This window comes from Pteropus vampyrus, unplaced genomic scaffold, assembly GCF_000151845.1.
Source record: "Pteropus vampyrus isolate Shadow unplaced genomic scaffold, Pvam_2.0 Scaffold35, whole genome shotgun sequence".
NCBI classification, from domain to species: Eukaryota; Metazoa; Chordata; class Mammalia; order Chiroptera; family Pteropodidae; genus Pteropus; species Pteropus vampyrus.
The window spans coordinates 3,216,573-3,227,738 of NW_011888816.1; the positions used below are offsets into that span (position 1 = coordinate 3,216,573).

Sequence of the window (11,166 nt, forward strand, 5' to 3'; positions counted from 1 at the left end):
AGCCGATGCTACGTTACAGGTTAGAGGGATTCGGATCCTAAGACACACAGCGAGAACTGTACAGACATATATTCCATTTTTAAATGGAAAATGAATGGGTGTAAGTCCAGCTCAGAGTTAAACCTCCAAAAAACGCCCTAAAACTGAGAAGTGTTACTGTTGATTTGAATTGGTTTTACTAGGAGATAAACACTGCCTACCTCTCCGTGATCATCAGCTGACTCCTTTTCTTTAAACCGCTTGTGCGTGCACGCACGCACTTGCACACGCACACACACACATGCACGTGCTCACCACGTCTTCCTGCATGAGGCTCTGTGCCTCCCACCCATGCTGCTCATCTTTCCACCCTGAGATGCACCGGCTCCTTCCTGCCTCCAAGCCTTCGCTCATGCCGGGCCTTCTGCCTTAAACGCTTCTCTTTTCCTTCACCCGTCAACCACCCCTCTGCTCTCAGATCCCAGACAGCGGAACTTCCTCCGGGCCACCTTTCTAGAACACCTGGGCCAAGGCAAACCTCAAAGGTATCCTCTCTCTTGGCTTCCAGCATTTTCTACCAACCACAATTTGTCGTCCCTGATTCGGTGATCACCAGCTGTCTCTTCCACTGGACTAGAGCTCCAGGAGGACAAGACGAGGTCTGCTCAGGCTACAGAGCAGATAATAAATGCTGCAGAATAAAGTGAGGAAGGAATCTGGTTCTTAACAGGCACCTCTTGCGCTGTGGAGGCCAACCCCCCACAAACACCGAGCAGGAAGGTGAAGACTCTCATGGGACTTCTGCAGGAGGCCTGGGGCTTTCACCAAAATGACACCTCTCATCACACACTGCACAAGGTGAGACCTGCTGCTCTCTCTTCTGCTCTAAAATAACCTCCCTGGGCCTCAAAGGCCTGCCTGTCAAATGGCAGGGCTTACACTCCACCTGTAAGAGGCAAAGGCTGAGCCAGACAAAATGTAACATGGGATCCTGGACTGGATCTTGAACCAGGAAAATAGTTGTGGTTTGTTTCTCTTTTGCTACAAAGCTGTGATTCTCCCTGGTTTTGCCCTGTAAGGGGCATGTGACAATGCCTGAAGACATTTTCAGATGTCACAACTAGGAGGGGGTGCTACTGGCACCCAGTGGATAGAGGCCAGGGATGCTTCTGTACATCCTACGGTGTACAGAAGAATCCCTGTGACAGAGAATTATCAGATTTACAATGTCACCAGGGCTAAGGCTGAGAAACTTTGCTTTCGAGTGGGACATCAGTGGGACAACTGACAAATCTGAATAAGGACTATGCTTTCGATAATAGTACTGTGTCCACGTCAGTTTCCTGATTTTGAAAATTATACTATGGTTATATAAGGGCAAGTTCTTGTCTTTAAGAACTATCCACTGAATTTTTAAAGATAGCAGATCAAGATATATCTGTAATTTACTCACAAAAGATGAAGGTAAGGAGAGAGAAATGATGAAACAAATGTGGTAAAATGTTAAATATTTGGGAAATTTGAGTTGTACGAGATTTGCAACACATCTCTAAGTTTAAAATTAATTCAAAGTTTAAACATTAAAAATATTTTGAAACAAAACAAGTCAAGAGGTTGGTACAGATCATCCTGCCAGCTCACACTTCTATTACTTCACAGACATGGGATCAGAACCCACAGAGCATTTCACAGGTAAGCTTGCCATAGATAGAAGAGGAAGAGGAAGAAAAAAGTCTGAAAGTCATTAATTCCAAAACCACTTTAAAAATCTCATTTCTGTTCCCTTCACTTTTATTTCTCTCTCCTCCATCTATGCCTTGGAATAACCACTGATTATATTATCCATACGTCACAGACATCTCTCCATGACAATAAATTTGGATCCATCTCCTTTTTAAAGGCTGCATAGTATTCCATTTTCAGTATTTACTACAATTCAGTGGCCCAATCCCTTATTCACAAACATTTCACACTTTCGTGATTAAAGAAGACTGAGATAAATATCCCTCTTTACTGAATCTCTTCAAACATGTCCAATTGTTCTCTTACAATTCCTAAAACTGAAAATTGCAGTGAAAAATGTATATTCCTATTACCAAACTGACTTCGAGGTCGGCATACCAATTCATATCCCACAGGTCATACAAGAATTTCTCACTATATCGTTTCATTAAACTTTTTCGATTTTGCCAATCTGACAACCATTGGCATCTTGCTTGATATTATTTGAATATTTTTTTATTAATGATAAAATTGATCTTACTATTTGCACTTATTTCTTAATTTAATACTGAACATCTTCATAGACATATTGGCCATTTGTAGTTCTTTTACAAGTTGATTATACATGTCTTTTTTCTCGTTTATCTCTGGAGCTACTCAATTCCTAATTATTGATCCATAACAAAGCTTTATATTAACAATTTATCTATCAAATCTATTGCCATTATCTTCCCCAGCTTGTCGCTTGACATGCAACCCTACTCATGGGTCATATTTTCCCCACACAGTAGAAAGTAAGACTTCCTACTACAAGCTCATATGCCATTGGTAAGGAGGGGTGTGATGTCAGTGTGACATGGACATCGATTTGACTCACATACAATTATTCCTGGGCACGGGGAGTCAAATAGGAGAATAACTTCAAACTTCGACAGAAAGGAAAAAACCCTTTGGCTTTTGTGCTATGCAGGACGGAGCCCTTTCAGCCTTAAAGAAGTTTAAAATAAGCTCTGCAGGTGGGGCCATCCCTGGGAGGTGCACCCCAGCCTTGCATGGTTTCTGGTTTGCTAGGGTGACACTTTCTCCTGTGCCCACCTTAACTGGAACCCCTGAGGCTTACAGCCCCCTCCCCCTGCATGCCTCACAGCCTTTCCCCTGCAATGTTTGTGTGGCTCCAGCCACAGGGAGCAGAGCCTGGAGTTAAAGTCACATTATTTCCCAATGTACAGTTTTTGTTAGTGTCCTGGTTACAAAGTGGCATAACTCCTGTTATTTCAATTTTCAGAACACAAGTTTTTCAGGACTAAATATACTGTGTTATAGCAAGACTGCCCATATAAAGTTTAACTGTTGTATAGTCAAACTGATCCATCTTCATATTCCAGCCTTGATGTCAAGCTTAGGATGGCCTCTGCCATCTCAAGGTTATTAAAACACCCAGCAATATTTACTTCTGGCATTTTTATGTCTGCAATCCTGACATTATCTCTCTGAATCATCTGGACATTCTTGGGTTTGAAAGAGTTTTCTAGGAATCCAGTTTACTTTTTATAATAACAAACGACAGCAATACAATGCAAACATTTATGCGCTGCAGCCATCGCCAAACATTTATGCCCGCTATCTTGTTTAATTCTAAGACTGGAGCTCTCAGAGTGGAGAATATTACCATCCCTGTTTTACAGAAGGAGAAACTAAGGCACAGAGAGGCTGAATAACTGGACCCATACCAGTTACTAGTAAGCAGTGGACCTGGTTTTCTAACTCAGCCTGGACCCAGCAGCCACAGCTGTGCTCACATCCATGCTGCCTCTGGCCCACGATCCCCCGGTCTCACTGATTAAATAATTCCTCCTCAGAACTCTCCTTTCTCTAAAATTTCCTCCTATTCCCAACTTCTACTCTCGAGTACTTTGCTTTGAGACTTCCTAAGACACAGCACATAGCTAGAGCTTTGCTTTTGACCCATTCTGAGACTTTCTCTTCAAACAGGAGCATATGGTCATATTTCTGTCACGCCTCCTGGTGGCTCCACTTTCTTGAGGTGTCACTGCTTGGCAGCCATTGGTTTTGCAGAACATTCCAGATTTCTTTTTCTTCTAGTGATTTAGGACAGAGCTTCCTCAAACGGTGCTGAAAATGGAAGGTTCCAGTCCAGAGTGGCCTCCAGCTATGTGCTACCATCACCATTTAGCCCTCGTGCTATGCAAATAACATAATTTTCTTGTGTGAGTCATATGTGAAAGATGAGGGAACACTGATTTCAGAGGTCCGTGTCAGATCTTTAATTCTGGTCAAGGAGGCATGGCAGGCATTGCTAGTGACTTCTCACTTTCCATACTCTTCCACTTTCCTTAGTATCAAAGTCCTAAGCCCCCTGGGACGATTGCATTTCTGCAGCAATGTGTGTAATCACGGGGTTGAGTTCTGGCCAGTGAGAAAGCAGCAGTAGTATGTGAGGCTTTTCCAAAGGCTACCTTTCTACAGCTTGGAACTTGAACGTGATGGCTGAAGCTTCAGCAGCCTTTTTAGACCATGAGGTGACCTTAAGGATGAAAACCACAATTACTGGAACTGAAGGACAGAGGAGCCTGGGCCCCCGAGGGCGGGCGGGGCTGTACCAGCACTACAGAGCCTCCCTCTGAACCTCTTTCATGTGAGAGAAAAATCAGTCCTATGAAATGAAGAGACTGTTCTATGCAGCCAAACCTAATCCTTGCTGATACAGGTAGTGATCTTTAAATTTTTGGAAGTTAATCTGTATTTCTCTCATTATCCAGAGCAAAAATGGGACAACTTACTTATATTTCATCTCACAATCTCTCTTGGGTTTTGTTGCTCCAATAAGCGGGAGAGTTCAGATCCAGTTTCCTGTTTTCAAATTATTAACTTTTTACATCTACACTTGCTTTCTATTTTCTGGAAACACTTATACTTAGTATTTGTAGTTAGACTAGCTAAGGCTTTGAGGCAGCCTGAGTTCAGGGCCCACCTGTCCTCTTCTCCCCAAAGTTAGCTCTTACTAGGGGACAATGGAAGGCAGTGAGCATCAGGGAGTGAACTCTGAGCTAAAGAGTGAAATGCTAAATCGAGAAAACTTTATTTTATTAATAGAATAAAATTTTGAGAGACCACAATGCTTACTGTGCCTCCATCATTCAAAGCAGTCAACTGTCTTATTGTTAATTGAAATTATTTCCCCGAACAGGAAATTCTGTTTATAAATGAACAATGGTTACTTTTTCAAAACGGCAAATGAAATCACCTAAATATTAAAAAATTTCCAACTCATCCAAAAAAAAAATTATTATCTACGGCCAGATAATAAACGGTTAAACAAAACTGATCAAAGAAATAAAACCTGGCGTGATTCCATGTTACTCGGCCAGGCTTCAAACCAACATAAATTCAAAATGTAGAAAATTACAAAGGACAACCTCCTACAAAGAAGGATACTAATGAAGAAATACAAAGCTATCATAAAGGGAAAATGTTAAAACTATGTTATCCAGTGACGTAAGACAATACACAAGTGTCAGTAGCAATGAAAGTGTCTATTCTAAGTACACTTGACTAGCACGATGGCCACTTGTGAAGGTCCCTTGCTCTGTTCTCATAGGCAACGGTGAGCCTTTCGGAGCCAAGAAAAACAAGGGCAGCAGAAACCAAGAGGTGACTTTTTCTAAGCTTATTAAAAATGCATCCACATTGGGGGAGACGGGAGAAGATTAGGGTGTGACCACTACAGAGTCTTTTGGGGTGATAAAAATGTTCCCAAAATTTACTGAACATTGCACGACCCGGTGAAGATACTAAACACCATCAAATTATGCACTTTATATGGGGAAATTACATGGTATGTGAATTATATCTTAATGAAGCGGGCACACTCACACGCACACATAAATGCAACTATAAGGAATGTGAAGACGGGCCCGTTGAACACACCTACTTTCTTTAGTAACCTGGCTAAATCTCTGGAAAACAGAAACACTATTCATGAAAGAAAAATCAGAATCCACCAGAAAGGTGAATTGCCTTCCACGTCATCTATTTGGAAAGCCCAAGGAGCTCCTAATACCTTTTTCAGACATTGCTACTGAATATGGGTTAAGCAAAATGAGATTTCATGCTTAGAGACAGTAAGTGTTAGCCGCCTAAGGAATTCAGTGATATAGGGCATCTGTTTACAACTTACTCGTGCTAAGTGGGTGAGGTACTACTGGACTCACCAAGAGCCCTTTGAATTTTTTTTGAATTTATCCCAACTAAAAAGGGATATTTCTCTCTTGTTGCTAAGTTGATATCCTAATACAGATCAATCCTTGAAGGTCTAGGCCAAGAGTTCACAAACCACGGCCCATAGTGAAATCCAGCCCCTGCCTGTGATTATAAATAAAACAGCTGGACCCATTCCTAAGGGATTAACTATGGCTGCTTTCAGTTACAACAGCAGAGGTAAATAGCTGTGACAGAGACCATGCAACCTGCAAATCTAAAATATTTATTCTCTGGCCCTTTACGGAAAAGTCTGCCGACCCTTGCTCCAGGCCATAAAAGCCCACATCCTTCCTCTCCCACCCACACCCACCCCGATTCTCTAGTCCAGCAGGGCTAAGAGCGTAAACAGAGGGCCTAGAGGTCACTGACACCGGAGACTTTCCTGAAAACCACCTGTGTATACCAGCCATTCAAGGCCACTCCTGTCACCTGAGGATCTTCTAAAATCTAGGCTGTCCACTTGGTCCACCATTCTTCCTTCACTCCCCACCCTTGCTAAGGGTCACCTGAACGAAATGTCATCTCGTAACTCTGTGACTTTGAGCCAGGCCACAGACCTTGCTTTGGCAAGTGGAATGCAACTGGACCTAACGTACTGCCTGCCCAACCAGAGGCTCTGAATGTCCCTGTGTGGCTGAGTTTGTCCTCTTGAGCTCTTGTCCTCTGCCAAGAGAGGTGTATGGCCCAGAAACAGCCACTGTCCCTTTAGCCGAAATCCTCCAACGAGAGACAAGTGGCACAGACCTGAAATGAAGGCCAGGCGATCCTCAGGTGACCTACAACCACAAGCAGGTAATAAACATTGCAGCAGCCACTATGGATTTGGGAGCTGTTTGTTACCCAACATTTCTCCTTCAAAATCTGACTGATACACATCTAATTTAAATCATGTAAAGTACCACCGCTGATAGCTAGAAGAATAAAGTTCATCATGAGGGACTGAAATCACACTGTCATCAAGATGCCCTATGAAATAGTCTAAGCAAGAAAGACATGACCACGTTTGGCTCTCATAACGTGCTCTCTTCCAAAAACAACTTCTAGAATTAGTTCCGGGAAACAGCAGATGAGGTAGAATGAAATAAAGGTAAATGGATCAAGGCTGGAGAGAAGATTGAGTTGGGGGCGGGGATTTCTTTTGTTCTGCACAACTGAAGTTATCCGCCTCATCCGTCAGAATCTCCAACTCCTCAATCTCTTTCAAAACCGGCAAACCATAGGTGTTCCAGGATTCTGGTCTCAAGGTTAAGGCTGCTGCTCCTGTTGCTAGCACCTCCCTGGCCCACTAGGTGGTGCTGCATGCGCACCTGGACAGGCCCACTCCCTCCTGCCTGGTCCTGGGAAGGGAAGCAGAGGGGGCACCAGAAGACTTGCAGGCTCTGCCTCAAACTCAGATTTGCTCCTTCCCATTTCTACTCACCATGAACCCCCACATAAACAGAGAGAAACAGAGGTGGAAATAACGAGCAATGGGATTCAAACCTGCAGTTACAACAACCTGAATCGTCTGTTATGAGGTTTGTTCTATACCAAAAAAAAAAAATATATATATACATACATACATACATATATATATATATATATATATATATATATATATATATATATATATATATATATATATGTAGCGTCATCTTTTCAACCATTAAGGAGCAAGACCGTTTTTCTCTCCCACTAAGGAGATTCAGTTTGGCCCACACGCATGTTCTAACATAGAGATCAAAAACCAACTAGGGTTGAAAAACTTCTAGAAAACGAAGATTTGCGTCCTGCCCTGAGCTGGCTCACTTGGGGGCTTGAGGTGGCGTCGGTGTTCTCTGGCTCCTCCGGCCACGTCCGGTTTGTTTTCTTCCATCTTTTAAAATCCTGGCTCACTTGAGGCTCATGCTGCCCCTTGCTTACGCTCATCTGTCCACTTCTCTGTCCTTCTAGACCTGTGACATCAGGCTTGCAGTCAGCCAGGCTGTTGTCACCACTCCCAAGCTAGACACCATCCAATTCCTCGCCCTCCCAATTCCTGGACCTCCCGCTCCATCTCTGCCAGCCATACCTGGGCTGCCTCTGAAACCTGTGGTTCAGAGGCCCCCACCCTGACCATGACCCCCACCCATGGACCTCTCCATTTCTATCACCCCCTTTCCATCAGCTGGAATCCCACAGACCATTGCTTCAACTACCCTCCCTCGACTCTCCACGGTACTTTCTTGGCACTCACGGGACAAAATGCAATTCTGGATGAAACCAACTGTGCCCCTTATTCTGCCCTGCGGCCGGGCTCCCAGAGTTATAGGGGAACTCACAGAGCACAGTGAGACTGAGGGAGAGCCCTGGAATGCCATGGACGCCCATCCTCAGAGGACCTGCCACGCTAGGCACTTGGTGTCCTTCTCAGACACAGTGCAGGGGGTGGCAGGGCAGGACGCGAGGTGGGCTGGATCAGGTCTGAGACAGCCTCTCAGCGGAGCAGTAAAGTAGGATGCAACTGCCTTGCGTGCAGCTTCCAGTGGCCCAGAGGGCGAGCTGGTGGTTCTCTGCGTGTTCTCGCTCCTTCCCTCTCTCTCTCTCGCCCTCAGGGGTTGGTTCTCTCCCCTCCAGACGCACAGACCCCAGGCCTCCCACTTGTCTTCAGTTCCTCTCCCTTCCCGCTCAGTGCCATCTAAGAATTCAGAAAGAAAGAGGTGGGGGAAGGAGGGGAAGAAGTGGGGAGAGGGAGAAGGGGGAAAGAAAGTTGTAAAGGAAAGCAAAGTTCTCAGAGATATTCCTCTGGAAACCGAATGCTCACAGGCCCCCCTGTGTCGAGGCAGCTGCCAGCATGACTGCAGTTTATTTATTTATTATCATTATTTTTTAATTTTAATTTTTTTAGGCGAGGCAACCCTTGGTTGACCTCACAGATTGCAAGGACCTTGTCGGCTTACAATCTCTTATTTTTTATTTTTTACGCCTACAGCACCTGGTCTGCCTAGGTGGTCTCCCATCCAAGTACTAACCAGACCCGACCCTGCTTAGCTTCCGAGATCAGACGGGATCGGGTTTGTTCAGGGTGGCATGGCCATAGACTTAAATTTTATTTTATTTCATTTCTATGGTGACATTGGTTAAGGAAATCAATAAGTTTCAGCTGTACACTTTAATGGTAAGGCATATATATATTTACACCTCCCATAGTTAGATTTCTTTCTGTCACCACAAATTTGATCCCCTTTACCCCATCTACCTCCCCTCTCCCCCCACCCCCTCCCCTCTGGTAACCACTAGTCTATAGTCCATGTCTGTGAGTCTCTGTTTGTTTGCCCTGTTCATTTGTTGCTTTTAGGTTTATATCCCACATATAAGTGATATCATGTGATTTTCAACTTTTTCTGTCTGGCTTATTTCGCTTAGCATGATTATCTCAAGGCAACTGCAGTTTAAAGTCAGACCCCTGCGGGCCCTCCCAGAGCACAGCACCTATCAGTATGGGTCCAGTCTGTTTCCCAGGACAGAAGTCTGGGAAACTTAGAGACTCCAAACACAAAATATGCAGTGATCCTCATTTACATGAGGCAAGAGGTATGCCCAGTGGGTGATCCAAAACGTGGCTCCTCACTTCCAGAATTCAGAAGCCAAGGTGACAGACAGCGAAATGCCAGAAGAGAATGATGGGCAAGTTCTGTACTAGAAGATTCCACTGTAAACTGGGCTGACTGGGGCAGCTCGACAGGAACTGAGAATTAACGCTGAGTCATAAATAAAAATGAGTTATAAATAGTTACTGAATTCCTTCCATGCACCACTGCACTAGGCACCAAAAAGGAATGACCACGCTGAGCACAACAACAACCCCGAGGCTCTCATTGTCGTCCCCATTTTACAGATGTAGAAATAGGTCCAGAGGCCAGATGACCAGCCCAAGGTCACGCCATATGTGCTGAAGCTATGAGGCACAGCTGGACCTCTCCACCCCAAAACAAACATGCTTTAGGCCCCAAACCCTAAGAAGCCACCCTGCTGTCCCTTGAGAATAGTGACAGTCTGTTCAGGCTGAAGTATGGGGGTAGGGTAGATTTCCTGCAGGAGCGAGTTCACGGCACCGTGAGAAAGTGCAGTGAACCAACATTCATTTATTTCTTCTCAAACCCTATGTATGTCCAATAAGATTTCAATGGAACTATTAGAATCAGCATAGGAGAAGAGCAACCTACATACTTTATTAAAGGGAAGGAGGCGGGAGCTGGCAAAGAACGGAGTTTTACCAGAATAGCTACTCCATGAAAACCTAAGGTAACTGAGATTCCCAGAAGCCAAAGCGAAAAGACACACACACGTCACTCACGCACACACCAAAAAGCCTCATTCTCTAATAAAAAGAAAAGTATACATAAACAGGAAAGTGACCAGGTCTAGCATGAACCTCAAGAGTTCATCAAGAAATTTTCGAGACAAATAATATAATGAGAAATATCTTTAAAACTATTTTCACAAACGATGAAGCGATGCCAGTCACTTCTATAATCAACTGCCAGTCGTTTGTAAAGCAGAGGCCCTGTTACAGGTCTCGGAAGATGTTTGAATGGAAAGCACTTCCATCGTCACAGAAGCTTCCACTGAACTTCCCACAGAGCTTCAGAGTTTTCTAAGTATCTTCACAAAAACAGATCACTTGCTCCCCCACAACAAATCTCTCTTTCCCATCAGGCAAACAGAGAAACAAACTCTGCCTCCCCCAGACTTCAGAAGCCCTCAGGGCCTGTCGCTCTGTGAGGCCGCACCCCATGGCCTGCCAGCCAAGCCTCCTGCCACTCCCAGCAAACTGCACCGCCTCTGACAAAGGCGAGCAAAAGAACAAAAAGGGAGAACAAACCCAAAAAGGGCAAAGGAGGGGAAAATGAGAGAAGAGTCATCGGTGAGTCAAAGGTGAGCACCTTTCTGAAACACAGGTGGGAGAGTGTCGATGGAAGAAAGAACAGGATCGGCCTGGGCCCAAAATATGGGGGTGGCGGGGCATGGGGTTCAGGATGAGACAGCAAGAGACACAGACGGTGGGGAAGGGATGAACAGAAGGGAAACATTAAAACAAGAATGCCAGCTGCTGTCCTTCCTCCAGCCCCCTCCACTTACTAACCCGGCCACGGGAATCCCAGGGTTTCCCTCCAGACCAAATACAGACAGACAGATGGAGGATGACAGAGAGATAGACAAAGA

The 11,166-nt window shown here is 44.6% G+C and overlaps 1 protein-coding gene and 1 non-coding gene across 2 annotated transcripts in view; both read right to left on the reverse strand.

The window, feature by feature from the left end:
* TRAK1 (trafficking kinesin protein 1) overlaps positions 1 to 11,166 on the reverse strand; it is a 123,442-nt gene that overhangs the window by 95,840 nt on the left and 16,436 nt on the right. The gene's annotated exons all lie outside the window — the stretch shown is intronic.
* On the reverse strand, positions 8,924 to 9,042 carry LOC111738118. The gene has a single exon (XR_002779703.1). It is a non-coding gene; the product is annotated as a 5S ribosomal RNA (ribosomal RNA).